Below are 27,919 nucleotides of genomic sequence, written 5' to 3' on the forward strand. Positions count from 1 at the left end.
ATAAAAGTGCGTGAAATTTTCTCTACATGAAAGAAACTTTTATCTTCATGAAAGAAACTTTTATCTTCATGAAAGTGCGTGAACTTTGCTGCACTATAATTTATCATCTGAGATGAGTGGGTTGCCATCAAGTACAACATATGTATCATAATTCCAACAATCTCCCCCTTTGGACTTGATGGCAACAACCAATCACTCTTCCCCTTTGACATCAAGGGAAAAGGGCAAACCAAGATAATCTCTTTCCTAGAGAAACATTCTGCTGCCCATACTCCCCCTGAGTATCTGCTGACATCTCTGAAAGAGCTCCCCCTTTGTATATGCCAAGGTGTACCACTCTGTCCATGCTTCCTCTGAGTACATGCTGAAGTCTCTGCTCTACTGAAGTGTGTTGTTCATGCTCCCCCTGACTATAATCAATGTCAATAACTGATAGCAGCAGTATCTGACAATCACCATAAATGACCATGAAAGAGATAGAGACATATTGCAGCAATATTCCTTCTGTCCTTCCTCCATAATGCCAAAAATGCATTATATGCTCCCCCTGAACTTGTGCCATTCAATCTTTGACCAATCCGTAACTCAGCAAATGTACGCATATACCCCAGATGAACCTTGTGTACAACCAACAATCAGAAGAGATTCAACAACAAGATGATGCATCAACAACCCCCAGCTTTTGCCTGAGGTATTCAAAGGTCTCCCTGGGCAATGGTTTTGTGAGTATATCAGCAACTTGTTCCTTAGAAGGAACATAATCCAACTTGACCTTTTGTTCAAGCAGTTGTTCTCGGAGAAAGTGATATTTGATTGGTATGTGCTTGGTCTTTGAATGCATGACTGGGTTCTTTGAAATGTTGATTGCACTTGTATTATCACATAAGATGGAGATAGGTGGTGTACAAGTGATTTGAAAATCTTGCAAGGTCTGCATCATCCAAAGGAGTTGAGTGCAGCAAGATGCAGCAGCCACATATTCCACTTCAGTTGTAGACAAAGCAATTGAACTTTGTTTCTTGCTGAACCAAGATACTAATCGGGAACCCATAAAGAATGCACCACCACTTGTGCTCTTCCTGTCATCCACGCTTCTGGCCCAATCTGCATCTGTATAAGCATGAAGTGTGAGATCTGTATTTCTAGGATACCATAAGCCATAGTTTTGAGTCCCTTGAAGATATTTGAAGATTCTCTTCACTGCCTGAAGATGAGTTTCCTTTGGATTTTCCTGAAATCTTCCAACTATTCCAACTGCATGCATGATGTCTGGTCGGGTACCTATCAAATAAAGTAGACTTCCAATCATAGATCTGTAAGTTGGTTGATTCACTGCTGTTGATTCATCATTTGCACTGAGGTTACATCTTGTGACCATGGGTGTACATACTGGTTTTTCTTCTTCCATACCATATTTCTTCAAAATCTGCTTGAGATACTTGGTTTGAGACAAGAAGATCCCTCCTTCATTTTGCTGGATTTGCAAACCAAGAAAATATGTCAATTCTCCAAGCAAGGACATTTCGAATTCTTTCTGCATCACCAAGGCAAAGCTTTGACTCATAGATTCTTCACTACTGCCAAAGATAATGTCATCTACATACACAACAAGTATTAACAATTTGTCATTTTCAATTTTTATATAAAGATTGCTATCTGCTGATCCTTTTGAAAAACCTTGTTGATGAAGATATTTGTCCAAACGATAGTACCAAGCCCTTGGAGCTTGTTTAAGACCATAGAGAGCCTTTTTCAATCTGCATACAAGATTTGGATCATTTCCAAGAATGAAACCATCCGGCTGCTCAATGTATACTTCTTCTTCTAAGTCTCCATTCAGAAAGGCTAATTTCACGTCCATTTGAAATACTTTGAAGTTTTGAAAGCTTGAGAGAGCAAGGAACATTCGGATGGCCTCAAGTCTTGCAACAGGAGCAAAAGTTTCTTCAAAATCTATTCCTTCTTGCTGCGCATACCCTTTACAAACAACTCTGGCCTTGTTTCTAATTACTTCCCCATTTTCATTCAACTTATTTTTGAAGACCCATTTTGTCCCTATAACATTATTATCCTTTGGTCTAGGAACCAACTCCCAAGTGTTGTTCTTTTCGATCTGCTCAAGTTCTTCATCCATTGCTTTGACCCAACATTCATCTTTGCATGCCTCTTTTACATTTTGTGGTTCAGTGGATGAGAGTAATGCCAAATATCTTGAAGCTTCTGCAATTGTTCTTCTTGTTTGTACACCTGCTTCTTTTTGCCCCAAAATCTGAGATTCTGGATGATTCTTCTGAACGTACCTGGATGGAGTCTTCTCTTCTACCCTTATCTGTTCCTCTGGTGCTTCTTGAGGTTCTTCTTCTTCATCATTGTGTCTTTGAGGGTAGTCTTCATCTTCTTCGATATTTTCATGATTTACTTGCCTAAGAATGTATCCTTTTTCATCAACCACTACATTAATGCTGTCAACAATTCTTCCAAGTCTTTTATTGTAGCACTTATATGCTTTGTTGTGTGGAGAATAACCAAGAAGAATGCCTTCATCTGCTCTAGGTTATAGTCTGCCAAGTTGCTCATCAGTATTCTTAATATAGCATCTGCTCCCAAAGATTTTGAAGTTTTTTACCGAAGGAGTCTCACCATACTAGAGTTCATGAGGAGTTTGAGTGTTGTTCACTCGGACATTTGTTTTATTGAGAATAACAACCGCAGCATATTCAGCTTCACCCCAGAAAGTTGCGGGAGTTCCGGACTCATCAAGCATAACACAGGCCATTTGTTGGACTGTTCTGTTCATCCTTTCCACCACTCCATTTTGTTGAGGAGTTCTAGCTGTAGAGAATTCCCTTCTTATCCCATGTTCACAGAAATCGAAAAATTCATTTGAGGTAAACTCCCCACCTCTGTCGGACCTGAGGCACTTAATTTTGTAACCTGATTCATTTTCAACCAAGGCTTTGAAGGATTTGAATTTTTCAAATGCTTCGTCTTTGTGCTTCAAAAGTCCTAACCAAATAAACCTGGAGAAATCGTCAATGAATAATATCAGGTATTCTTCTCCTCGAGGTGACCTCGTCCTCAAAGGACTACATACATCTGTATGGACTAGTTCAAGAGGCCTGCTAGAGGATCCTTCCTTCTTCGGGAAGTTGGTTTTGGTTTGCTTACCAAATTGACATGATTTGCGTATAGTGTTGTCTGGAATTTTGATATCTGGAAGACCATGAACTGCCTGATATTTGCATGCCTTCCTTATTTGTGAAAAGCTTAGATTCCCCAACCTCTGGTGCCATAACCAATGTTCATCATCCTTTCTCAAATAGCATTGTTGTTGTCCTTCTTCAAATATGTATAGATTATTTGGAGTTCTTCTACCTTTGATCACTGTTTTCCCTGTATCAAGATCACGAACGCTACATCCATTTGATCGAAATATTACCTCGGTTCCTTGATCGCACATCTGACTAACACTCAGAAGGTTATGCTTCAAGCCATCAACATACAAAACATTTCCAGCTTTTACCTTTTCTTTTAACTGAGCTGTGCCTTTTCCTTTTATAGCCGCTGGAGTATCATTTCCAAAATAAACTTTCTTTCCCTTTTCTAAAGCAGAATATGATATAAGTTTTTCTTTATCACCTGTCATATGCTTCGAACATCCACTGTCGATGTACCATAGATTTTCCTGTCCCTCTGCATAAAAGGCTATCCCACATCTTTCTGATTGTGGTTCCTTTATTCTCCCTGTTCTGGTGCTTGAGGCTTGTTCCTTTGTCTGCGGAAATCTGCTCCTGCATTCAGAATCTTCATGACCGAAGTTATTACAAATAGAACATTCAATTTCATTTTCAAGAGCCGAAAAGTTGTTATAGGTCCTTTTTGTAATCCCAGTCATACTTCTTTGTTTTTGAGCTTCTCTACTCATGATTGTTTTATATGCAACACATTGAACTGCTTTGTGACCAAAGTTATGGCAAGAGAAACATTGGCCATTGAAGAAACTTCTGTGGTTATCAAATCTACCACCCAAATGATTGTAATTCTTATTGTCATCCATTCTTGAAGCAAATTGAGAAGATTTTACTTGTGGCTAGTTCTAGCTTTTGTTCACCCTTAAGACAGATTGCCCCTAGTTTACCTGGTAGTCTTTGTTAGTTCTTGATGTAATTCATCCCTGCTTTACCTAGTGATCTCCATTGTGCTTTTGCTCATTCCTTCTTGCTGCATCAAGATAACTCTTTGAGGTGGAGGCTTGAGATGTTTCTCCATTATACCCCAGACCTGTCTTGTTTAGCGGAGAACGTTGTACATTGATGATCTCATCCAGAGTTTCGGATCCTTTGACAAACTTAAGATTAATAATCTTTGTTTTCTCAATTTCTTTTCTAAGGCCAACAATTTCACATTCTAACTTTTGAAGAAATTTTTCTTTTTCATCAATTTGAAATTGTAGAGTATCAATGATCACATTCTTTTCTTCTATACATGTCTTGAGTCTAGAAATATCTTCATAAAAACTATCCACATCTTTAGCATCCATGTAATCATCATCTTCAAAGGCCATTAAAAGTTTATAGTCATTACCTCATTCATCTTCATCACTATTTGATAGACCATCACTGTCTTCATGAGTGTAGTAGCTTTTCTTATTTGCATTTTGTTTCTTGTTCCATCTAATAGGTTCCTTTCCCTTGTCGATCTTATCCTTATGAGGACATTTGGCAGCATAGTGACCTACTCTTCCACAAGAAAAGCATTTGAAGGGTAACTTACCTTTGAACCGTCTAGCACCCCGTTGAAGATTTCTGACAAAATTTGATTCTTCTTCTTCTTCTGACCCATGTCCTAATTCATAGTACTCTCCTTTACCTGAAGCCTTGAAGGCAGCTTCTTTCCTGTCAGATGGACCTCCTTTTCTCATTTCATAAGCATTTAGAATTCCATGTAGTTGTGACATTTTAAGATGTTGTAGATTCTCCTTTTCTTCTATAGCAAAAACTTTAGATTCAAACCTAGGTGACAAAGATATTAGTACTTTTTCAACCACAACAGCCTCTTTTATTTCTTCACCCAAATTTTTCATACAATTAACAATCTCATCCACACGAAGAAAATAGTTAGCCACACTTTCATCATTATACATCTTGAGATTTTCATATTGAATCCTGAGGGTTTGAAGTTTTGCACGTTTTACCTGATCATCTCCTTCATAGCTCAGAACAATCGTGTCCCATATTTCTTTTGCGGATTTATACTGCATAACTTTCACAAATTCTGATTGAGATAGACATCCTAGAAGAGTATTGACTGCCTTTGCATTTGTTCCATATTTATTCTTCCCAGCTGGATCTATAGGAGTAGCTGATGGAAAAGTATACCCTGTTTCTACGATGTCCCAGACTTCTGTACCCAAAGATTGAAGATAGGCAGTAACTCTTACCTTCCAATACACGAAGTTTGTCCCATCAAAAATCGATGGCCTGATTGATGCTTCCCTCTCGTAGTTGCTCATGATGATAGATCTTCCTTCAAGCGATCAAGATCCTTCAGAAGGACCTGCTCTAATACCAATTGTTGGAAATAATACAGAGAGGGGGGGTGAATCAGTATTATCTAATTCCTTTTCAATATATTTATACTTTGAATTATTGTATGTCAGTACCATAAAATAATGAGCATGAACAAGAAAAACAGATAGTCACACCAAAGAACACCAAATATAAGGTGGAAACTCAATTTGGGTGAAAACCACCTGCTGCAAAATGTCTCTATCTTCTTTCAATTAGAAACTCCTTTTACAATGATTTTGTACTGGTGCAGTCCTTTACCAGTACGCAGGCTACAACCTGCAGAGAGCTACAACTCTCTCTCCTGGAAGGGAGTTACAACCCCCTACTTCTTTTCTTTCAAGGACCACTTTTCATAAATTTTCAGACTGGATCCATGAACATCAATCAATCATCAAGTATATCTGCATCAAACAATCTCCTTTTCCCAATTAGCACTGAATCAAGTAAACACTTCTCTGACAGCTGTACCCAGAACACAGTAACAGTAACCACACACCAAATTCTGAACCTAGAATACTGCAGCAATAGACAGAGGCAGCTAGATCATAATTTAAAGATATACGCTACTTCAACAACCTGAAGCCTGCATGCAGATCTATAAAGGATAATTCCTTCTTTCAAATATTCAAACACTAATTAACCCAGATTGTCAGATTTATAGATCAAGCATGCGCATCATATAACAGATCAAAATCATACAAAGATACTATTATTCAAGCATAAAGATTATGACCCATCAATAGAACTTATCCTTCTTTATGCGCTAAGGTTCCTCCTTCATTTAGATCTAGATCTGCATCATAACCCAATCACAAATATTTCAGATCTAGCACTTATTAGATATTCAATTCATTCGATGATCTTTGTCAAATGATCTTCTTCCTCTTATATAGTCTTAGGCCTTCCACAATACCACGGTCCAAAACCATAGGATAAAAAAACTATTGGACTAATACCATGAACCAACCATTTAAGTGCATGAGATCAACACTTTTGGATGCAATACCACGAACCAAAACCATAGGATCAAAAACTATCAGACTAATACCATGAACCAACCATGAAAGTGCATGAGATCAACACTTTTGGATGCAATACCACAGACCAAAACCATAGCATAAAAAACTGTCAGACTAATACCATGAGCCAACCATAAAAGTGCGTGAACTTTTCTCTTCATGAAAGGAACTTTTCTCTGCATGAAAGTGCGTGAACTTTTCTCTACATGAAATAAACTTTTCTCTATATAAAAGTGCGTGAATTTTTCTCTGCATAAAAGTGCGTGAACTTTTCTCTACATGAAATAAACTTTTCTCTGTATAAAAGTGCGTGAACTTTTCTCTACATGAAATAAAATTTTCTCTGCATAAAAGTGCGTGAACTTTTCTCTACATGAAAGAAAATTTTATCTTCATGAAAGAAACTTTTATCTTCATGAAAGTGCGTGAATTTTGCTGCACTATAATTTATCATCTGAGATGAGTGGGTTGCCATCAAGTACATCATATGTATCATAATGCCAAGAGTCTGAAAAGGAACGAAAGTGACTTCTCTGGAAATCTAGACAGAGGTATTACCAAACCAATCGAAAAACTGCATAATACTTTTTACGGCACGGTAGTCAATCTTCCTGAATGCTATGTTCAGTGCATTGCGATCGATAGGGCAGCAGACATGGCTTCCTAAGGATAAAGGATGTAGCCTATTATGGTCTCCCAATATATACTCGATGGTACGTGGGAGCACAAGTCCATATTGTCACTTGTCATCTCAAAGAGGAGGAATCACCCAACCAATGATGAAAGCGATAGTTACCAGGCTTTACAATGCCGGAATATGTCTCTAGCCTAGACTTCTAAATGTTGTGCGTTAGGTTCGAAAGAGCTTTTATGTTCATTGAGATTTATTTTACAGTTTATCTTTCTTAAGAAGTTTGCCTTTAAGGTTCACCGTGTGATGTAGATATACAATTCCAAAATGTGCAATCTAAGATGATAAACAGTCGTTTACTTTCTTTTTGCAATGAAAATCCTAGCTACTAAGGAAAGAGAAATGAAATTCTTTCAACATCGGGCAGAGAGCACACACTAGATGCACTTTTCCTAAATCAATTTCAGCATGCAGTCTTAATGCAAATGCACATGCATGTATTGTTTTTCATTTTCCTTAATATGAGAATGACAACAAGAAAACTAAGGATAAATCTGAACTATCTTCTTTCAAAATGACAGTATTAACAGTTTTCTTTTCTAAAAACAAAAGTAAGGTCAAGACGACACTTTTCGATTTTGAATTAAAACTTCTTTCGACAGTTGAAATACTAATAATTCAAATCAAATACAATGGCAAAAGTGTAATCGAATATCTAAAAGAGGAATGCTTTGTGACACTCTTTTTCTTGACTGAAAACGACACTTGTGACACTTTCAAATCAAAAGACGACAGTTCGATTAAGCTACTATTTGCAAAGGAGAAATGTAAATGGTGAAAAATACATAAAAAGCATTCACAATTCCTTTTGATGGAGGCTGAATAATGCAAAGGAAGATGGTTCCAAGAGTGGTATACTAATCAAAGACAAAAAAACTACTGAATAAAGTTGAAGATAATGAAGAAAAAACCAAAATCTGGAGGCAGAAACAGTCTGAGTCAATCGTCACACTTGTAACATAGGGGAACAGGGATGCATCTCACCTGCAACACACGGGAGGTGCAATGCATCTAGGTTGCCAAGAAGAGACAGTGCAATGGACCAGGGATGAGACTGAGCTTGGTTTCTACTCACAGTTTGCAGCTAAGTTCAGTGATTTAGGCTGACCTAATGATTGTCAGTAAACACAAAGTATAGGGGTTGATCTAATGAGGTTATTTGAACTACCACAAGGGCACTTAGGATGTTTGCAAGCTAGATGTTCAGTTCATAAACCAGCTCGGAGATTGACTGAAGCAGCATTGATCTACTTTGCAGTTGCATAGCAAAAGCAGTTCAAAGGCTAGTTGGCTTAACTTTAGGCCCCGTCTGTGGTTTATAAAGCAAACAATAGTAAAAAAACAAACAAACTATTCGTTCCCCATTGGAGTCACCATTTTGTTATTGAGAAATCTAGTGTCCATTCAGAGCTGCTAGTCCCACTAAGATGGGTAGCTGTCTTAGAATCAAACAAATTAAAGTTACTTGTGTTTTCCTTTATGAGAGATAGATGAGAGAGAAGCAGAGAGTACCAACATTAGTCTTTTGCTAGTCTCCTTGCTTGTTTACTCTCTCCTTTGACAGAGATTTTGCCACTCCTTTCTCACTTGTCCTGCTTCAAAGAATACCTGTAGAGTCAAAGCAGCAAAATACCATCAAATCATAGAGATCTATAAGCATAAACAATGTAGGATCAGATGTACATTAAACATATAAATGCATATACAAATACAAGATTTAGAGATATACAAGAATATGGAGGAAAACCGAAATAGCTTTATTGATAGAAGTAGTAGAAGAGAGGATTACAACCAAGCTATCTGATCCACCATCATCCTCCCAGCATGAAAGCCCTCTTCACCTCATACAAAGCAAGATCACCCAACAATGTCTTCAAAGAGAAACAAACAACACTTCCTTGAAAATTACAAAATTTCAAACTCTGGATCTCTAGGATGAGGGATCCATATATAGATGTTTACAGGAGAGTGAGTCAGCTTCTAAGATTTTGATTAGTGTCATTTCCCTGATAGTTCTCGGTTCCACTTGGAGATTTCAGATCTCTTACTCATCCCCGGGCAAATTCACAGAGGCAAGTGTCATATGAGCAGTTTCTAGAAGATTCTTTGGGTTTCCACCTAAAAAACTGCTTCTGCCATTTGTATGCTCCTGTTCATCGCACCCTATAGAAGGTCTTTCTAGTATGCATCGCACACCTTATGTGTAATAGGTGAGATGCATCGCACCCTATGCATGGAGCAGTCTGTATGGTCCAGTTTTGACTAGTTCTGAGTAGTTTTTCAGGGAGAACTTCTAGGAGATGATGTAATCAGTTGACCTTGTTCCTTTAGGGCATGAAACAACACTTTTAGGGGTTTAGAAGCCCTTTGTTTATGGACATATGTGATTGGGGTTGTAGTGCCCAAATATGTCTATAACACTTAGGAAAATTCCCAAAGGCCTACGAATCCCTTGGCCATTAAATGGTGGCGTACGCGGTAAATCCTGAGAGTGGAGACAAAAAAATTCATGATAGTTTAGGTGGAGATATCAGGAGGCATCCATTCTTATGTAGGGCTTAGTGATCCCTTGACAGTATATGTCGGGATTGTGGTAAATCCTTGTAGTGTATGTTTATTGTTTGGGTCTAGGAATCTGTTGAATAGTAATGACATGATACATGGTAAAGTGTGGTTGTATAGATGAGGGTTTTAGGGCTACGAATCCCTTGACTGGTAATTGTGGGATACATGGTAAATCCTATGGAAGCCCTGGTTGGTTTTGTTGTGAGTCCCGTATTCATGCCTGGAATATGGCATGGGGGTGATTGACTAAAAGAAAGATTTGGCTCAGCCCAATCAATGGTCAGGTAGTATGTGGAAGTCCTTGACTTGGTTGGCTTTTGCATAAAAATAATAATAATATTTCTTCTTGAGTATTATGAGAAAATTTGTTTGGTTATTATGTAATTTAATGGTTGTTCTATCATTGTTAATATGTTGGTTATAAGCATGCGTTTATGACAAAATTTAGTTATGTCTCTCATCATGTTTTGTTTAGTAAATGAATGGCTAATGAATGTGTGACCTAATAGAAGATAATGCAACCATTATATGAGAGCATCATACCTTCTTGATGATCTTCATATAAGTATGATATCCCTATGTTTACATATGTAATTATGACCTATAGATTACGTGTTTATGATGTGTTTGACAGAATTTTTGTCATGGTTAGGCCTTGTTAGGTCAAGTTCTTCTCTATGTTTTGTATGGAAGGTGTTTTTACCTATGTCACATATAATTGATGATAGTTTTATTAGGTTCTGGGTAGTGGTCTTGTGACTAGCCCTAAAAAATGTGCCTCAAATCTCACGGTTGCAGGTATAGAACTAGGTGAAAAATATTGTAGTCGCTCCCTTGTAGGATTGTACATGTAACTCGAGGGTTATAGTCGAATTCCAACAATGTTTTCCCAATGTCAGGGAGTCCATGACACAAAGAAAAATGTTTAACTCAGTGTTTGGGCACCTGAAAGGGTGGTTTAGCCATTAGGGGCTCTGTAGCACTAAGGGAGGTCAGTAAAGTTTTGGTTTTGTCAATTCCACTTCCTTAAGGTGAACTAGGAGGTTGATTCATATCATAGTAACTCTTCATCACATACTTACCCAAGTGGTTTCGTAAGCTTGAGCAAGTGAGGGAGTAGGGTTTTACACTTTCTACCACAACTACTAAATCTTCCTCTTGATTTCATTTTTCTCTAGAACATAGTGTTGATATCTTGGTTCATTGGGTAGCGACACGTCTCGGGTCAGATCGATGGAGTGCTTGGCCTAACATTGTAGGGCTACCCCTATGGGTGAGGTGATGATTTCCCTGTAATCCTTGGACCTCCATGACCTTGTCCATTTGCTATTGTCATGGGGAGTTGCCCTATCTGGAGGCTATGGATGTAACCATAATATTCTTCTTTCCCTAAGGAAAATCATAAGGATGATAAATTTCCCAGTCTAAGAAATGATCTTACTACATTACTTTGTAGAGATCAAAGAGACGGCGATAGGTGATGCTATCTTTTTTATCCTATATAACTTATTTCCATAATTACACATAATAGTGTGAGGTCGAGAATCATACACAACATGACACTTCAACAAGTATGGTTTCCCTAATAATATATAAAAAATTTCAAGAGGAGGAACATCACACATTACCTCATCTGTGAAGTGCTTGATGTTGTAAGGAATACGACACTATTGGCTGATGTGGAGATCTCGTCCTGGGTGAAACCACCCGATGGTGTATGACTGTAGTTGTGGTGTGGTCAGTAGGTCCAACTACTTCATGAACTCTACTAAAATTAGGTTCTTTTGGCTCCAATTGTTGTCAATGAACTCCCACTGAGAACCCTTCATCCACATCTGTGAGTGCAAGAGACACTCCCCCTCCTGTGGATCTTTGGGCTCAATCTCTTTGATATTGGTGGTTGTAATAGTGGAACTAGGCTCTGCATCCATAATCTCCTTCCTTCTTTCATTCCCCTTGTTATGTTCCAACTTAGATTCAGAAGGTAAATTTGATTCAGAAGCCTTCAGCTCCACCACTAGTGAGTTCTTGGCTCAACACTCACTTATGTTGTTAGTGGGGATCTTGTGGAACTCACACCATTTTTTTGTGTCCTTCTTTGTCTTCGTGGTGTTTTTCTTTTCTTTTGGATTTGGTGGGTTGTCCTGGGTCACCTTACCTTGGCTTTGTACTATGTTCAGTTGTTTGGGGGTGCCTTTCTTGTGCTCCAAATTTGCAGATCTAAAGTCTCTCTTCTTCTGTTTAAATTTATTCTCCATCTTGACAGCGTATCGATAGGCAGCGTCAAGTGAAGAGATATCTAGGAACTACATCATGTCATGGATGTACTTTTCTAGATATAAATGGTACTTGAGTACCAAATGCCACTCAAAATCCTCTATGCCTAACTTCGTGTGCAGGGTATGAAAAATATTTCTGAACTACGACACACCTTGGTCCCTTCCTTGCCGTAGCATGGTCCACTTTATGTATTTATCTTCATGGTTCTTGAAAAGGTAATATTGTTCCTTTCTTGCATCTCAAAAATAATTCCAAGTGGTTTAGGCTGAGAATAATGAATATTCTCTCTCATCCTTCTATTCGCAATAGGTTTCCCACCAGTCCTTGACATGGGGGGTGACTTTGAGAAGTGAAAAAGTAATATTTTCCTGATTGGAAAATTCATGAACCAAAAAACATCCTTCCAAAATATTTAACCATGTATATTTGGTGTCTTCATCTATCTATCCTTCAAATATGGGAATGTCAAATTTTACTTGTACCTTGAAGGGAGTGGCGCCTCCAAAGTGGGTGCATGATGAATATGTGTTTCCTGTGGATAACCACTTAAGGATTTGGTAAAATTTGTCCATCATTTCATTGCTTTTTCACTCGAGGGATTCTTAGAGCAATATTTTGAAAGGATCTCCTGATCACTTGTCTTTCTTTCCTTTTTCCATGGGAGGTCTTCAGGGTTTGCGAGGATATCCTTGCGAAGGTTCAACTAGTTCGAGCAATAACTTATTATACCCTAACCTCATTGGGGAAATGCAAAGAAAAAGAGAGAAAGAGAAGTCCACTCAGATACCGCTTATTCAGACTTATTGGGGAATGAAACATAATAAAGATATAAACATAAAAAAAAATATGAAACAAAAATAAAACTTCATTCCATTAACATGAAAGAAATGAAATATGGTTACATACAAAATGGAAATAAACTAGCTCGGGCGATGGTATATTATCTATCAGAAGAGATGTGGCAGTTACATGCCTCTGAACTCTGTTCCAATGAGGCTCAAGGGCCTTTTTATTTTTTAACAAAAAAGGGAGACCATAAACAACGAGAAACCTAACCCTACGAGATGGAACACCAAGAGTTTGTGGGCTCTGTAGGGGTTAGTTAGGAAGCTAAATTCCCAGGGTCGTAACTTGGTCATAAGATATTTGTTTCACATGTACGATACCATTTCAGAAATATCTCTCTTAGTACTATAGGATGTGTTGCAATCCCTTCAACGGGCATGTGGTGGACCGCAAAAAAATATTGTTTAGGGGGTCAAAAGAGCTCTGGAAGTTCACGACACAAAAAGTTGGTAAAAATAGTAAATGCCACCATAATCAAGGAAACTGATGAAATCAATTGGTGTTCTAGGTGAAATAGGTGGGTGGACACCAATATCCACCTGGATCAACATGCATGATATATTCTAGTTGATTTTTACGGTTATATGCACGTACATTTGTTAGTCATGAATGATAGTTAACTTGTTGTTATATGAATTGTGGTTATATGCATGATGATTAGTATCATTGTGGTTAATTATTGATATTATTATGTATTGTACTAATATTGACTAACTTGTGCAGATATAATAGCCTCCCATGAGATACATTGAGGTATGATTTTCATTATGTATTCTACTTGGTCTGTCTAACATGGTATGTTGTAGGACAATATAAGACCATGGATGAAGAGTGGAATAGTTGAGTACAATGAAGATGAATCCCCTTATAGGGCTGATGTGGAAGCAGTGTAATTCAAAAGATCAATTGAGAAGCAAGAAGAAAATTATTCTCCCAATCTAGTAGATACATTGAGGAGTATTGAAGGAATAAATTGTGACTCGTTGAAAGGTAAACAATGAAAGGTTAATTGATGCACAAGAAATACTTTCAACGTCTCAGGAAAAACATACAGATGTTAATTCAGTCATTCTCCAAGGTCTATCATACTTGCAGAAGTAGGGATAGCTAAGGATCAACTATGGACAGGAGGAGAAGACTAATGGGGCATATGGAAACATGCCTTAGAGCACAAAGACACTGGACAAAGATGACACAGTCATAGGTGGAATATCCTTGGATACACCTGAAATGAGGGGTAGTGCTTATAGATTTCACTCTAGCTCCAGTTTTTAAAGAAATCATCACCATCACCACCAACATCCTTATAGAAGGAGTGAGGGGAGATACTTTCCAGAAGATTTAAAGAAATCTAGGTCTCCTACTTTTGATGGTGACTTGAATAAATCAAAAGATGCAGAAGTATGGATGCATGAGATGAGTTTGAGAGACTCTTCAAGATGAATTACCTTCCTGTGAAATGTCATGAGGGAAATGTTAGTATGCCAGGATGAGAACATGAAGGTTCAATGATTTATTGGTGGATTGTTGTAAACATATCTTATTGAGTTGATGAACCTCAGTCATTAGAGGAAGAACTCAAGATGTAGTTGACAAGGAAAATGTGACTCTGTATAAGAAGTTCAATGCAATTGAGAGAGGACATGGGTCTCAGCCTATGGAGCAACATAGTAAATGCAATGAAAGAGAATGATTGGAGCGTCTAACTTGTAATGGTGATCATCACAAGAAGGATTTCCCTTTGTATCAGAGTGGAATAAGGAGATTGTGACAAGCCTTATATCTATAGTGCATAGGAGGGGAGAAAAGTTGGGGGTATAAGTTAGAGAATTCCCTAGATAAATGTAGAAGTGGATAATAAGCATGTAGGTCATCAGACATCCATCATTGAGGTGGAATTGGAACCAGGGGAGAGTTCCAAGAAAATAATCAATGCATTTTGCAACAGAACAAGCTCACGCTCCAGTGTTGAGCAGTAGAGAATTTTAAAGTGTGTGGAAGAACTTTCATCCCAATGAAGCTACATGAAAGATGGTTGATCATATGTAGGCATAACAAGTAGTTTTTATGGTTAGATTCACCAAGTGAATTAGAATCCCTTGAGAGGTGATATGTATGTATTTAGTTACAAGAAAGCCTACTAGGTATAATGGGTAAGGTAACTGGCATATTTTTATATTTATTTATGCACTTACATTTATGCGTATATGACAGTATGATGAAGGGAATTGCATGGAAAAAAGACTGCCATGCACCTTGAGAAAGGATTGGGTTGAGCTTTCACTCATAAATCCTTGGAAGAAATAGGAACCATGGGAGTTGAGTCATGGTGTCTACTGAGAGTCTTGTGCTTTTAGTGTTTTGTTATTTGTTTGTGCTTGATTTGCAGTCTTGACGATGATTGTGCATGACCATGCCACTTTGTTTGCGGTGTTGTATTGTTGTTTGTTTTTCCTTTTTTTTATTTATATTTCCTTCTTGTTCTTTCCCTTTATGTTTTGCGGGTCTTGGGAATTGGTTTGAAAAGAGGAAATTTAATGTAGATTGGGGAGATCTGAGTGAAACACAAGTAGTAATGTAAGTCCCAGATGAAGCCCGATGCATGAATAAAAGGTAGTTAAAGGAAATAATATGACAACCAGTTGGGTTAGTTGGTTCCATTGGGGTAAACAAATAGTAGTAGGAAGGTCATGAGAAAGGTAACAAAAAAGGTAAAGTAAATGGATTTGAGGTATGAGATGCCTTGGCTAAATTAGAAACTTTTTTTCTCAATGGTGTGCATGTTGTGCACACATAAAGGGAGTTCTCTTAAAATTGACCTTATGAACACTAGTAACTGTGTTGTGATCATGATTATGATGATGTATATGTATATGCTATTATCTACATGGTTTTCATGAATCATTCTTGTGGGAGAATGATTTCTTTATGCAGTAATGACATGAAAAGTTTCCTGGTTTATGAGGTATCAAGTGGGTAGAGTAGCCCTGAAAGATATATGAGGTTGGTATCATATGGACATGAATTGATATTATTTAATTATAACTATGGCTATGTTTATGCCATGAAAAGTGATGTTGAAGGATACATTAGTGGAATGAAGGCAGTGTGATCTGCGACATGCTAGGACAAGCATGGATAAGACACTAGAGGCAAGTTTGCCTAGTAGAGACAGTGTGGTCTATGGATGTCTAGTATTGTTGACGTGTACATGTTGTACACATTGTGTTGTGTACATGTTGTACATGTGGTATTGTTTTGTGTGTATTGTGTAGTTGTTGTATTGTGACATGTGTATTTGTTGTGTTGCAATGAGTATGTATATGTGTTGTGTACTACAACATGTGTAGGTTTGTGTATTGTGTTATACATTGTGTGTGGGTGTATGTGTTGTGATGTACAGTGTGTGTGTGTGTGTGTGCACTTATTGGGGATAGACTCTATGGATCCATGGAGGATGTGGGCTGAAGCTTGTAAAATCTTGGGTCCCCTTGAAGTTGTGGGTTGAGTTACTATTCCCTTGAGCTTGCCATTTGCGACAAATCATCTATTGCACCATAACAACTAAGATTCCTTGGAGGATATTGGTGAGATACTATTACCTCGATCGTGAGGGTCGGGACAAATTATTTGGAGCCTCGGATAACTGGGATGAGACAAATATTGAGTTGTTGATATTAAGGGTTGAGATGATATAGTCTCTAGACACCCTTTTTGTTGATACTGCACATGGAAGAGAAGGCACTGGGTTCTTGCAGAGATGGAAACCAATCTAGTGTGTGCACATGGTCAAAGAGAAGAGAAGGCACTAGGTGCCTTTTGGGTTTGGAAAATGATTTGGTGTGTGGACGAAAAGGAAAAAGAAAAAAGGTAGAAGAAAGAACCATTTGAAAGATAAGTATTCATATTTTATTTCAGTTTTGATTATGAAAATAATCTATGATTTCTATTTATAATGGTTGAGTTTTGAGCTATCCATGTGTGATGTTCATATATCATGATTTCATCAAAGAGCCAATTTGACTTGCTATGACATGAAGTAAACATAATTATAGACGCACCTTATTAACAAGCTATCAATAAGGTATTATTTGAATTTATTCAATTCCTTTTGATTCTAATGGAAATAATGTGGTTGATAGAGGAAGGCATAGAAAATATCTAGATTTGGTGGTTGGAACTAGCTACAAGAGTGTTAGCAGCAACAACAAAAGGAATTGGAACATGCAACAGTATGATGGTAAAGCATTCAGGAGCAGGGCCATTGTGGGACACTGGTAACTTTTCCGGAAGGGATATTCCTTAGTTTTTCGACCTTTTGATGTGAGGAAACCTTTTGTTGGGTACATTATTTTTTCTTAAATTACTTCATTAATTGTCAACCAAGGTTCGTGTACTTGTGAGATGTTTGTGCACCATATATCCTAGGAATTTTTTCTATGGATTGAATTATTTTATTTATTAAATTATCCTATGTATGTATAAATTTCAACTGGGATTTAGAGAGTAATAACACACAAGTTATTTCTATTCCAACTTACATCAAAACCCAATTACTTAATTGAATTGAAATATATTGCTCGCAGAATTGAAAATCTATTTTAATTGCATAATTCAAAACCTATTTCTACTTGCATAAAAGGAAATGTTAATAGTATATTGTAGGACAAAGATTTTAATGATACTTTCAGAATTGAAAGAACTACAAAACTACTTTTCATAAACGAACCTCTACACTAATTGCATAAAGGAAACTTAACTCGTAATTGCAGAAAGAAAAGAAATTAACTACAATTGCATAAATAAATGCTAATGAAACTACTTGGAGAGTCAAGAATCAAATGAGAATTTGTAACTCTAAATTATTACTAATGTGAGTAGTGTACGGAATTAACTAAGTAATGAAACAAAATTGCTGGAAAGAAAACGTATACAAAAATTATATATTATTGGTATCTCTCTTTTATGAGCACTCTGAAATTGAAACAACAAAGTATTAAACCAAAAATATTCAAGGAGGAGAACTTCATAAAACTACCATGCTATGAGCGAATTAAAACATCACTAAGTAATGAAACTACTATACTATGAGTAAATTAAAATAGGAACAAAACTAAGTATTCTTAGAACTTGCCAGGGGGCCCTCCCGTGAGTGTAAGTTTATCACTGATCAACTGATTACTCAACTATGCATTTGACATTAAAGGATTCTATTAATTTGAAATAGAGTTTCACAATACTAAAAATAAATGATAACGTAATTAATTTGTAAACTGTCTTTTGGGTTTCACCTTATGGATTTTATAAAATTTTCATTAAAACTAGTTCAAGAGTTCCATGCCAATAAGAAATGAAATTGTTTTGCCATCTAGGAACTAGATTTAAATTAGAACTTTATCTCCTCATGATTTGCTACCGAAAGATAAAATCATGAGGGATTCTTCTCGAATCATATCCTCGTGATTGAACATGTATTTTGCATGCTCTCTTGATGTCACCATAATCTCCTACTTATCCTTGCTTGACCGCTACACCGTCATACTCAGAGTTTGACTTTGAGTTTCACTCTTAGATCTCCTGATCTCTATATCCTACCAATTCATGTAGATAGATGCATTTCAATCTGTATAATCATGGATATGGCTGCAGAATGATCAAGATTTTGTAATTGTAGAGACGTTTTCATTATGATTCATCAATAAACATAGACTCTAAAACATGGATGATTAGCACTTTTTATAAGAAAAAATAACCTTGAGTATGTTGAGGCTACTAAAAAAATGGCCACAAAAAGATAAAGGAGAGGGAAAGAGGTAGTAAAAAAGGAAACAATTTCAGACTTCAACATTCCCCCACACCAAAGGTCTTGCATGTCCTCATGCACCAAAAATTCAAAATTGGTTTTTCTTTCCTTTTCAATGTATGATTTCTAAAGCCCATTCAAGTACATCCAGATTAGTGCTTTCCTTTCCCTTTCTAATGCTCAAGTCAACCCTTGGTCTCTTCATCAAAAATTTTACTCTAAAAACCCCTGATATTATTCTTAAGGAACTTACCATTTTCTTTGTGTTTCTTAATTATATTATACGAGTGGCAGAGATGTAAGAGCATGTTATCAATCTGAGTTCTTAATATCACATTTTGTACCTTTACTGCTTCCCTTTCCTTTGTGAGATGTTTATTAAGAAGTTCTAACACATATATGTCATATTTCAGAGTATCCTCAAGTCGATGGTCTGACAAAGGAGTTTCATTGAACGCATTCTCTTGATTCTAAGAGGAACTTACCTTTGGTTGCACTCTCTATTCCAGGGATTCCACATAGTCATAAATTTCTCGTTGAACTGGTTCCATTTTTGGTGTTCTCCTTATCGAGTTCTCTGTGTGAGGTAGTGTCTTACATATTCCTTCTTCAAGATCAATCATTTCTGGAGACTATGTATCTGAGAGTTTTGATTTTCTTCTGCTTCTTATTAACTCTACTTTTGTCTATGAAATGTTTGGAATTTTGTTATAGACATTTTTGTGCCTTACAGCTCTAAGCATGAAATGTCCATAAACCAAGGGCTCCTAAGTCCCTAAAAGTGTTGTTCTAACTCCTAAAGGAACAAGGTCAACAAAATACAGCTTCTCCCAGAAGTTCTCCACTAGAAACTGCTCAGAACTAGTCAAATCAGGATCATTTCAGCTACTCCACTAGCCAAGTGCGTTGCATAGCACCTAAGTCCACTAGCTAGGTGCGTTGCAACGCACCTAAATGCACTACCAGGGTGCGTTCAGTAGGAAATGACAAGTGGCAGAGTCATTCCACGAGGTGGAGAGACAATGGAAGCTTCTAGAATCTTCTCCAATGACATTTGCCTCACTGAATTCGACCAACGATGAGTAAGAGGCTCTCAGTCTCCAAGTGGAAGCAAGAACTGACAGAGAGAATCCACTAATCAATTCATGAGCTGACTCATCCTCCTTGCATACATCTATATATGGATCCCTCGTCCTAGAGATCCAGAGGCTGGAATTTTGCACATTGTAAGGAATTGCTGTTGGTTTTGAGATATATATCAGAGAATTGGGTGATCTATGCTTTGTTGGGGTTGAAGAGGGGACTTCTTTGCTGGGAGGTTGATGCTAGGCCAGGAATCATCGGTTGTAACTCCTCCTGGATCTTCTTGTATATCAATAAAACTATTTGATTTTCTTCTCCATGCTTGTGTTTCATTGATGTTTGTTACATTTGTATGGTTAACTTAAATCTGATCCTAAGTTATTTATGCATATAAACCGATGTCTTTGTATAGTTTCCTTCTTCTGTGATCTTGCAGGTACTTGGTGAAGCTGGGCAAGCAAGGGAGCAGGTAGCTGGGAGCTGTCAAAGAGGAGAGAGATTGGATCAAAGGACTAGCGCAAGACACAGGTTGGTTCATCCTATTCCTCTTCGTTTATAGTTCATAAAGAAGAATACAAAAGTAGTTTTCTCTGTTTGTTTCTAAGGTTGCTGTCACACCTTAGTGGGATAGAGCAGATCTAGATAGACACTTTTCCCGATAACAAAATGGTGACTCCGCTGGGGATCGTGTCTAGTTAGTTTGTTTGTGTCTCTCTTGTTGTTTGTTTCATAAACTTAGATGTAGCCATCGAACTGCATTTGCCATTGACAAATGCAAAGTAGACATCTGCTGCTTCAATCCACTCACTGGATCTGTTTATGATCTGAACAGCTGATTCATAAACTGACTAATCACCCTTGTGATAGCTCTTAGAACCCCTCTTAGATCTACCTCTGATTGTGTATTACTGATTTCTTTTACCCGGCCAAAACCATAGATTAAACTGCAAACCGTGACCCAGAACCTGGATAGAACTCTCGTTTCTGCCCCAGCGTAGGCTCTGTGAAGAGGTTCTGCATTTCAACGCACTTCCCGAGAGGGCTACCTGCGCTGAAATGCAGTTTCTCTATGCAACAGGTGCGCTGATTAGCCTAGCCTTGTGCAGCTGAGGTTCTTTGCTTCATTTTTCCAGTTTTGTCTCTGTTTTTTGCAGCCTGTGATCAGTATTTCACTATTTCAAACCCCTTTTATTTCCTGATATTCCGCCTCAGTTGTACAAAAGAAACTGTAGATGTTTTTTGTGTTTTTGTTACGTCATTTACAATTTTCCATTGCAAAAGTATAATAGTCGTACTGTCGTCCTTTGATTTAGATCTGTTGCAAGTGTCGATTTTGATCATAGGAGAAAGTTTATTTGTTGTTGATAGTCGATTATGCTTTTACTTTTGCCTTAGGCTTGAATTTTTCACTTTCTAGTGTCGAAACGAGTATTTATTTCAAAATCATAAAGTGTCGTAATCATCTCTACCTTTTGATTTCGAAAAGAAGCTTGTTTGTGTTTGTCACTTGAAAGCAAATTCAGATTTGTACAACAACTTTCTTTTTAGGCATCAATATTAAGAAAGTGAAAAACAAAACACATGCATGTGCATTTGCATATTGGCAGTCTGTTTGGCTTGATTTAGGAAAAGTGCATTTACAGTGTGCTCTTTGCTCTTTGCGAAACGATTGTGTCTTTCTTTTCCCTTTCATTGCTGAAAAGAGATAAAAGTTTGTTTATCATCTTTAGATTGCATTTTAGGAATTACATATACATCTCGTGGTGATCCCAAAAGGAAAACTTCATAAGAAAGATCAACCTAAACTAAATTCAATGAACTTAACAACGCTTTGTAACTTAACACACAACATTTAGAGGTCTAGGCTAGAGACGTATTCCGGCGTCGTAAAGCCTGGTAACTGTTGTCCTCACTGATGGTTGAGTGATTCCTCCACTTTGAGACGATAAGTGCCAGTACGGATTTGTGCTCCCACGTACCGTCGAGTATATATTGGGAGACCCCTATAGGCTTAAAACCTTTATCCATAGGAAGCCGTGTCCGCCACCCTACTGATCGCAATACACCGAACACAGCATTCGGGAAGATTGACTGCCATACCGTAAAAAGTGTTCTGCAGTTTTGCGATTGGTTTGGTACTCCCTCTACCTAGACCTCTAGAGCAGTCCCTTTCATTCCTTTTCAGACTCCTTAACAGAAAAGGTCCATCTGAGCACTTGTCACTTCAGGCTCATTAAAAATCGAAGGAGACTAGAGTCATCTTTTTTTTTTTCTCGACTCTTTAAAACTGAAAAAACAAGTTGTGTCAAAGCGTGTTAAAATTTATTTTAAACGGAATATTCATACCCTTTTCCTACGTTGATCTTTGGGTTGAGAAAATGGAGCCTACCAACCTAGGAATTCCCCTTGGTGGAAATCCTAGTCCCTTCTCCTCTTGGGGAGATGTTGGTGCGCCCCATATGGCCACATTGTCGCTTCCAGGACTGACAATTGGCTTGCCAGTATGGCTCTTCTCAACCAATGTCGTTCAAAACACCACTATTCTTGAACAATTGAATCAACAATTAGACTAGTCCAGAGTTACCCACCAGCCTTATACTTCCTCTAATTCTTCCTCTCCTCCTTCCTCTTCGCTTGATGGGACTGGTAAAGCTAAAGGCCAAGTTCCTAAGGAGAAGAAGGAAAAGAAGAAGAAAGAGAAAAAGAAGAAGGAGCCAAAGGCGAATGGGGGAAAACGAGTGTCGTCTAATGAAAATCCACACACTGCACCAACCAGGCCTAAATCACCATGTGTCATTTGCAAAGGAGACCACTTTCACAGAGATTGTCCTTGCATCCCCCAGATACTAAGGGACTGGTCTCCTCGTTTGCACAATCCAGTGTCATCAACATCTGGTGATCATGTTGAAAGCACACCGTCAACTAGTGAAAGTGAAGCCCCAAGACAAAAAGGGAAAGCTAGATTTCCTTGTAAACTGTGCGAAAGCGATCATGCCCTCCACCGTTGTCCCTTCTTAGATGAAGCTAAAATATTTTTGGATGATCGTCTGGTTTCACCGTTACGACTTCCTCCTAGATATAAAAAACTCTTGTCGAGTCTGTCACTAGTTGAGAATCCAGCTGGCCCTCTCAAGTGGTCGGTTGAAGCGCCTATCATTGAAGATAAACCAACTGAATCCATACCAGACGAAAGTCAATAGGTCGAGGCGGCAGTTGACCTGGTCTTGCCTTCAGAGGTTTTATCTTCGGATGATACAGTCACTGAAGAGAACAAGGATGACACCGTCCAAATTCTCTTCATCAACACAGACTTCGACGAACATGGGGGCAATCCACCCGTTCCTTTACCGCAGGAAGGAAGTTCGTCAGAGCCATACCCGACCGTCTACTCGGTCCCACCTCCAAGCAACCTAGTTGTCTCCTTCGACGGGAATCAACTAGGCAGACCCCACCTACCAGCGAGTGTACCATTCCAAATTATCGTTCAAATATATAGAATGGTCATGGCTGGTACCATCATAGATGAGGGGGCTTTTGTGAGTATCCTTTCCTCTATTGCTTGGAAAGTGCTTGGTTCGTCATCGCTTTTGCCTGAGATGAGAAATCTGACAGGCTTTGATAAAGGAACCAGTCGACCATTAGGGATCCTTCCCGATGTGCCCATAACATTGAGAGGGAAGATAGTTCACATGAACGTCATGGTAGTTCAAGGACCCTTGGATTATAACCTACTCCTTGGAAGAGACTATATTTATTGCATGGGAGCCATCGTCTCCTCACTCTTTAGAGTAATGTGTTTTCCGCACGAAGGAAGAGTGGTCAAGCTCGTGGACCAGCTTTCATTTCCCGGATCACGCATAGCAAATAGTCATATACCGTCCCTAAATGGTCTCTTCACGCAAGAAATGTCTCGATCCCCAATCCGTCCTCCCGATGAGCGTGAGAAATTCGGAGGGATATGACTGAAACCCACGGGGCATGCGTCCTGGTCTGTTTCGGCAGGAAAACTTCGGGTATAGGGTAGGTTTCCGCGGGAGAATATGACTAGTCTGTACCCCGTCCGTCGGTGGAAGAGGGGTTATTCTAGAATAAGATTCTCTTGTCAAAGTTATGTGAGTTGGTGGACGTCGTCACTCACCTTTGTTTATCTCGGTAGACATCGCCGAAGAAGTGTTTTGTTTGCTGTGTGAATAAAACAATCTTTGGGTAACCTATAAGAGGTAGGACTCTCCTGATAGAACAAATGTTTTGTATGCAAATTGAGGGGTAACTTTGAAACTCTGTTTTATACCTGGGGGCATGCAAACCTTTTGGCATGCAAGCGACGGGCGGCTATTTATTTTTTAAATTTTTAGGACCTCTAACCCTTTAAACTCGTAGGATTAGTCGTCATCAAACTTGCATAAAGAAAGGATGTGGGGCAAAAATCTAAAAGTTGTCGTTTTTATATGAGACATTCTTATCATATGACTGGACTAATCAAGCATTTTTAGCACATAGTTCAAGCTCGTTAAAAAATAAACATAGGACATGAGCAAATGTTTCCACCTGCATTTAAGCTCATTAAAAAATGAACTATCCCCCGGTAAATAACCACCGTGAATGAAGCATTCCAGCCATTAAAGCCTTAGTCGTGTTTGCACTGTCACCTCCACTTTTCCATTGGCCGATCATTCACCTCCATTTGATTGTTTACCCATTTTAAGGAATAGCTACGAAGACTGATTTCTCTAGCCATCCTTGTGACATTGCTGTGATTGGGAAATTCGAAACCTTACCTGGAATCAACTGCTACCCTTTTTATCACTCGTTCCTCAAAAGACGAGTCTTCTTTAAGCTCTTTTCAACTAACTCGTAACATATGAAAATATTGCCGAGTTTTGGCCTTCCAGCTCGTTAAAGCGACTGGAAGTGCTATCCCTCCTCTAGATTTTAATCTTTTTGGACCTGAGGGATTATTGCACAAAAAGATCGAGCGCTTGTTTTGTTCGGCTCGTTAAAGCTAATCGAAAATTCATCCTTTCTGTATTGTTTTATACTTTTTCGGGCTTAAGGGATTAGATGACGAAAAAGGAATCTTGGAGTTACCTTTACGTACCTTTTCAGACTCTCTAAAAATGAAAAGGACCGAGTTGTCTTTGTCGTTAGACTCGTTAAAAATATTAATAGCGACAAACTTGTCTTTAGACGAGAACGAGTTTCACTATCGCTAGGCTCGTTAAAACATAGCGATGGGTTTGCCCGAAGGGCAAATTATAGAACAAGCATATGTTATCCTCCTCAAGCTTGACAAAAATAAAGAGGTACTGGTCAGCAATGACTGGGGAAAAATTGGGAAGAAAACTCAAAGAAACTTTATTGGTAGCAAGTCGCTCTTGAACATGACACTTCCACTCCATGCCCGAGTCGAGTTGGGTTGTTTCATTCACCGGTCACATCGCCATGGTCTCGCCATACCATCCACATTTGGGGTTAATGCTACCAATCCATCACATAAGTGTCGCCGACATGTTCAAGAGAAGTCATCCAGAAAGGCCACCTGTGTCCCGCCCACTACCATACATTATACTCCATTCTTTCATGACCGCCACCCTGAACCATATATCACCAGATCGTTTTCACCTCCATCAAAATCATTTGCTCCATTTCGTGTCATTGATGTGGGATTCATTAAGGCCCTCCTATGATGGATCACTTCTTGTCGACATCAGCTCATTATCCAAGAAGTTGATCTAGGAACACCCCATTCAGTACTTTGAAGCTTGCATGCCTCAATGGCAAGTTTCTCACTTCCGGCGACAGGTATACATGAATGACCTTCGACCAAAAGATTTTACGTGGTGTTCGACGCCAAGTCCTTTATTCACACCACATGAATTGTACTGCAGTACCTTGAGGGCCATTATCATTATCGGTGATTCCTCTCGCGCTTGTTAACAGTTTACGTCATTGACTGGTAATCAAGCGATGTCTTTCCATGTTCGACTTCAAAACATTTCTCACATGGATCGACTTGTACTTCGAGTGAAGATCGGACGAGATTGAAGACCCCGGATCTAGTTTCATCCATCTGGGCTGCGATATATATTCAGGAAAATAAAGACATTGAAATGTACAGCATTGCAGCACAGATAATCATCCTACCAAAAGGATGATGGATCTATCAGAATCATCAGTCTACTATCAGACGATTGTCTGTCCTATGTACATGAAAATGAATTTATAAAGCTGAGCATGGGAATGCCTGCCTCAGCTAGATCTTGAAAATAGTACGAAGATAATGTATTGTATTGTATCTTATTAGAGGTCTCCTCCCAGCATTGAAAGAACTTCGGATCCTCCTAATAAAGCATGTCACCCGATAAACGGCCTCATACTTTAGGGGGCAACTGTTATAGACATTTTTGTGCCTTACAGCTCTAAGCATGAAATGTCCATAAACCAACGGCTCCTAAGTCCCTAAAAGTGTTGTTCTAACTCCTAAAGGAACAAGGTCAACAAAATACAGCTTCTCCCAGAAGTTCTCCACCAGAAACTGCTCAGAACTAGTCAAATCAGGATCATTTCAGCTGCTCCACTAGCCTAGTGCGTTGCATAGCACCTAAGTCCACTAGCTAGGTGCATTGCAACGCACCTAAATGCACTACGAGGGTATGTTGAGCGGGAAATGACAAGTGGCAGAGTCATTCCACGAGGTGGAGAGACAATGGAAGCTTCCAGAATCTTCTCCAATGACACTTGCCTCACTGAATTTGACCAAGGATGAGTAAGAGGCTCTCAGTCTCCAAGTGGAAGCAAGAACTGACAGAGAGAAGCCACTAATCAATTCATGAGTTGACTCATCCTCCTTGCATACATCTATATATGGATCCCTCATCCCAGAGATCCAGAGGCTGGAATTTTGCACATTCTAAGGAATTACTGTTGGTTTTGAGATACATATCAGAGAATTGGGTGATCTATGCTTTGTTGGGGTTGAAGAAGGGACTTCTTTGCTGGGAGGTTGATGCTGGGTCAGGAATCATCGGTTGTAACTCCTCCTGGATCTTCTTCTATATCAATAAAACTATTTGAGTTTCTTCTCCATGCTTGTGTTTCATTGATGTTTGTTACATTTGTATGGTTAACTTAAATCTGATCCTAAGTTATTTATGCATATAAACCCTTTTCTTTGTATAGTTTCCTTCTTCTGTGATCTTGCAAGTACTTGGTGAAGCTGGGCAAGCAAGGGAGCAGGTAGTTGGGAGCTGTCAAAGAGGAGAGAGATTGGATCAAAGGACTAGCGCAAGACACAGGTTGGTTCATCCTATTCCTGTTCATTTATAGTTCATAAAGAAGAATACAAAAGTAGTTTTCTCTGTTTGTTTCTAAGGTTGCTGTCACACCTTAGTGGGATAGAGCAGATCTAGATAGACACTTTTCCCGATAACAAATTTCCCTCTTTTTTGAAAAATGTTCTAGCTTCATTTTCTTTGGTTCTACATGTTCTTAAGGAGGTTTAGGATCTAGGCAAGATTTCTTTCTTCTAACACTTTGTTTTTCATTTTTCCGATTACATTTTTCACAGTACCGAGAGAGAGGGGTGTCATCTTTAAACAGGTCCTCTGCTTCCTCTGTTTCATTCTGTTCTAGACATTCTTCTTCAGTTTTATCTTCACAGTTAGGGTTTGATGCTAACCTTCATCGACCTCTTTTAACCCTTCTACTGGTTTGTTCTTATTGAACTTCCTTCAAAGTGGTTACAAGCGAAAATGTCCTATGAATTTTCTCCCTTAGCTTCTAAATGTGCTTCTATGAGAATTTTGATTAGTCCATGATAGTAGACGGTATTATAAATATATTTAGACTCTATTTGTATACTAGATGTCATCTTTGTAAGAGTTTGAAGTAAAAATTAAGGCAAATTGATTTCATTCCCGTCAATAAAATGCATGAAAAGTCGGGCATGGTAGAAAAACATAGCTATGAACCTTCCTTCATAAGTTAAAAGATTCTCTATAACCAACAATAAATTTCTCCATTTCTCTTTTATTTTTGTAACTAGAATTCCATTTTTAAAGTG

This window comes from Pinus tabuliformis, chromosome 9 (genome assembly GCF_031772625.1).
Source record: "Pinus tabuliformis cultivar Carrire ecotype Pingquan chromosome 9, CPIR1, whole genome shotgun sequence".
Lineage (NCBI taxonomy): Eukaryota > Viridiplantae > Streptophyta > Pinopsida > Pinales > Pinaceae > Pinus > Pinus tabuliformis.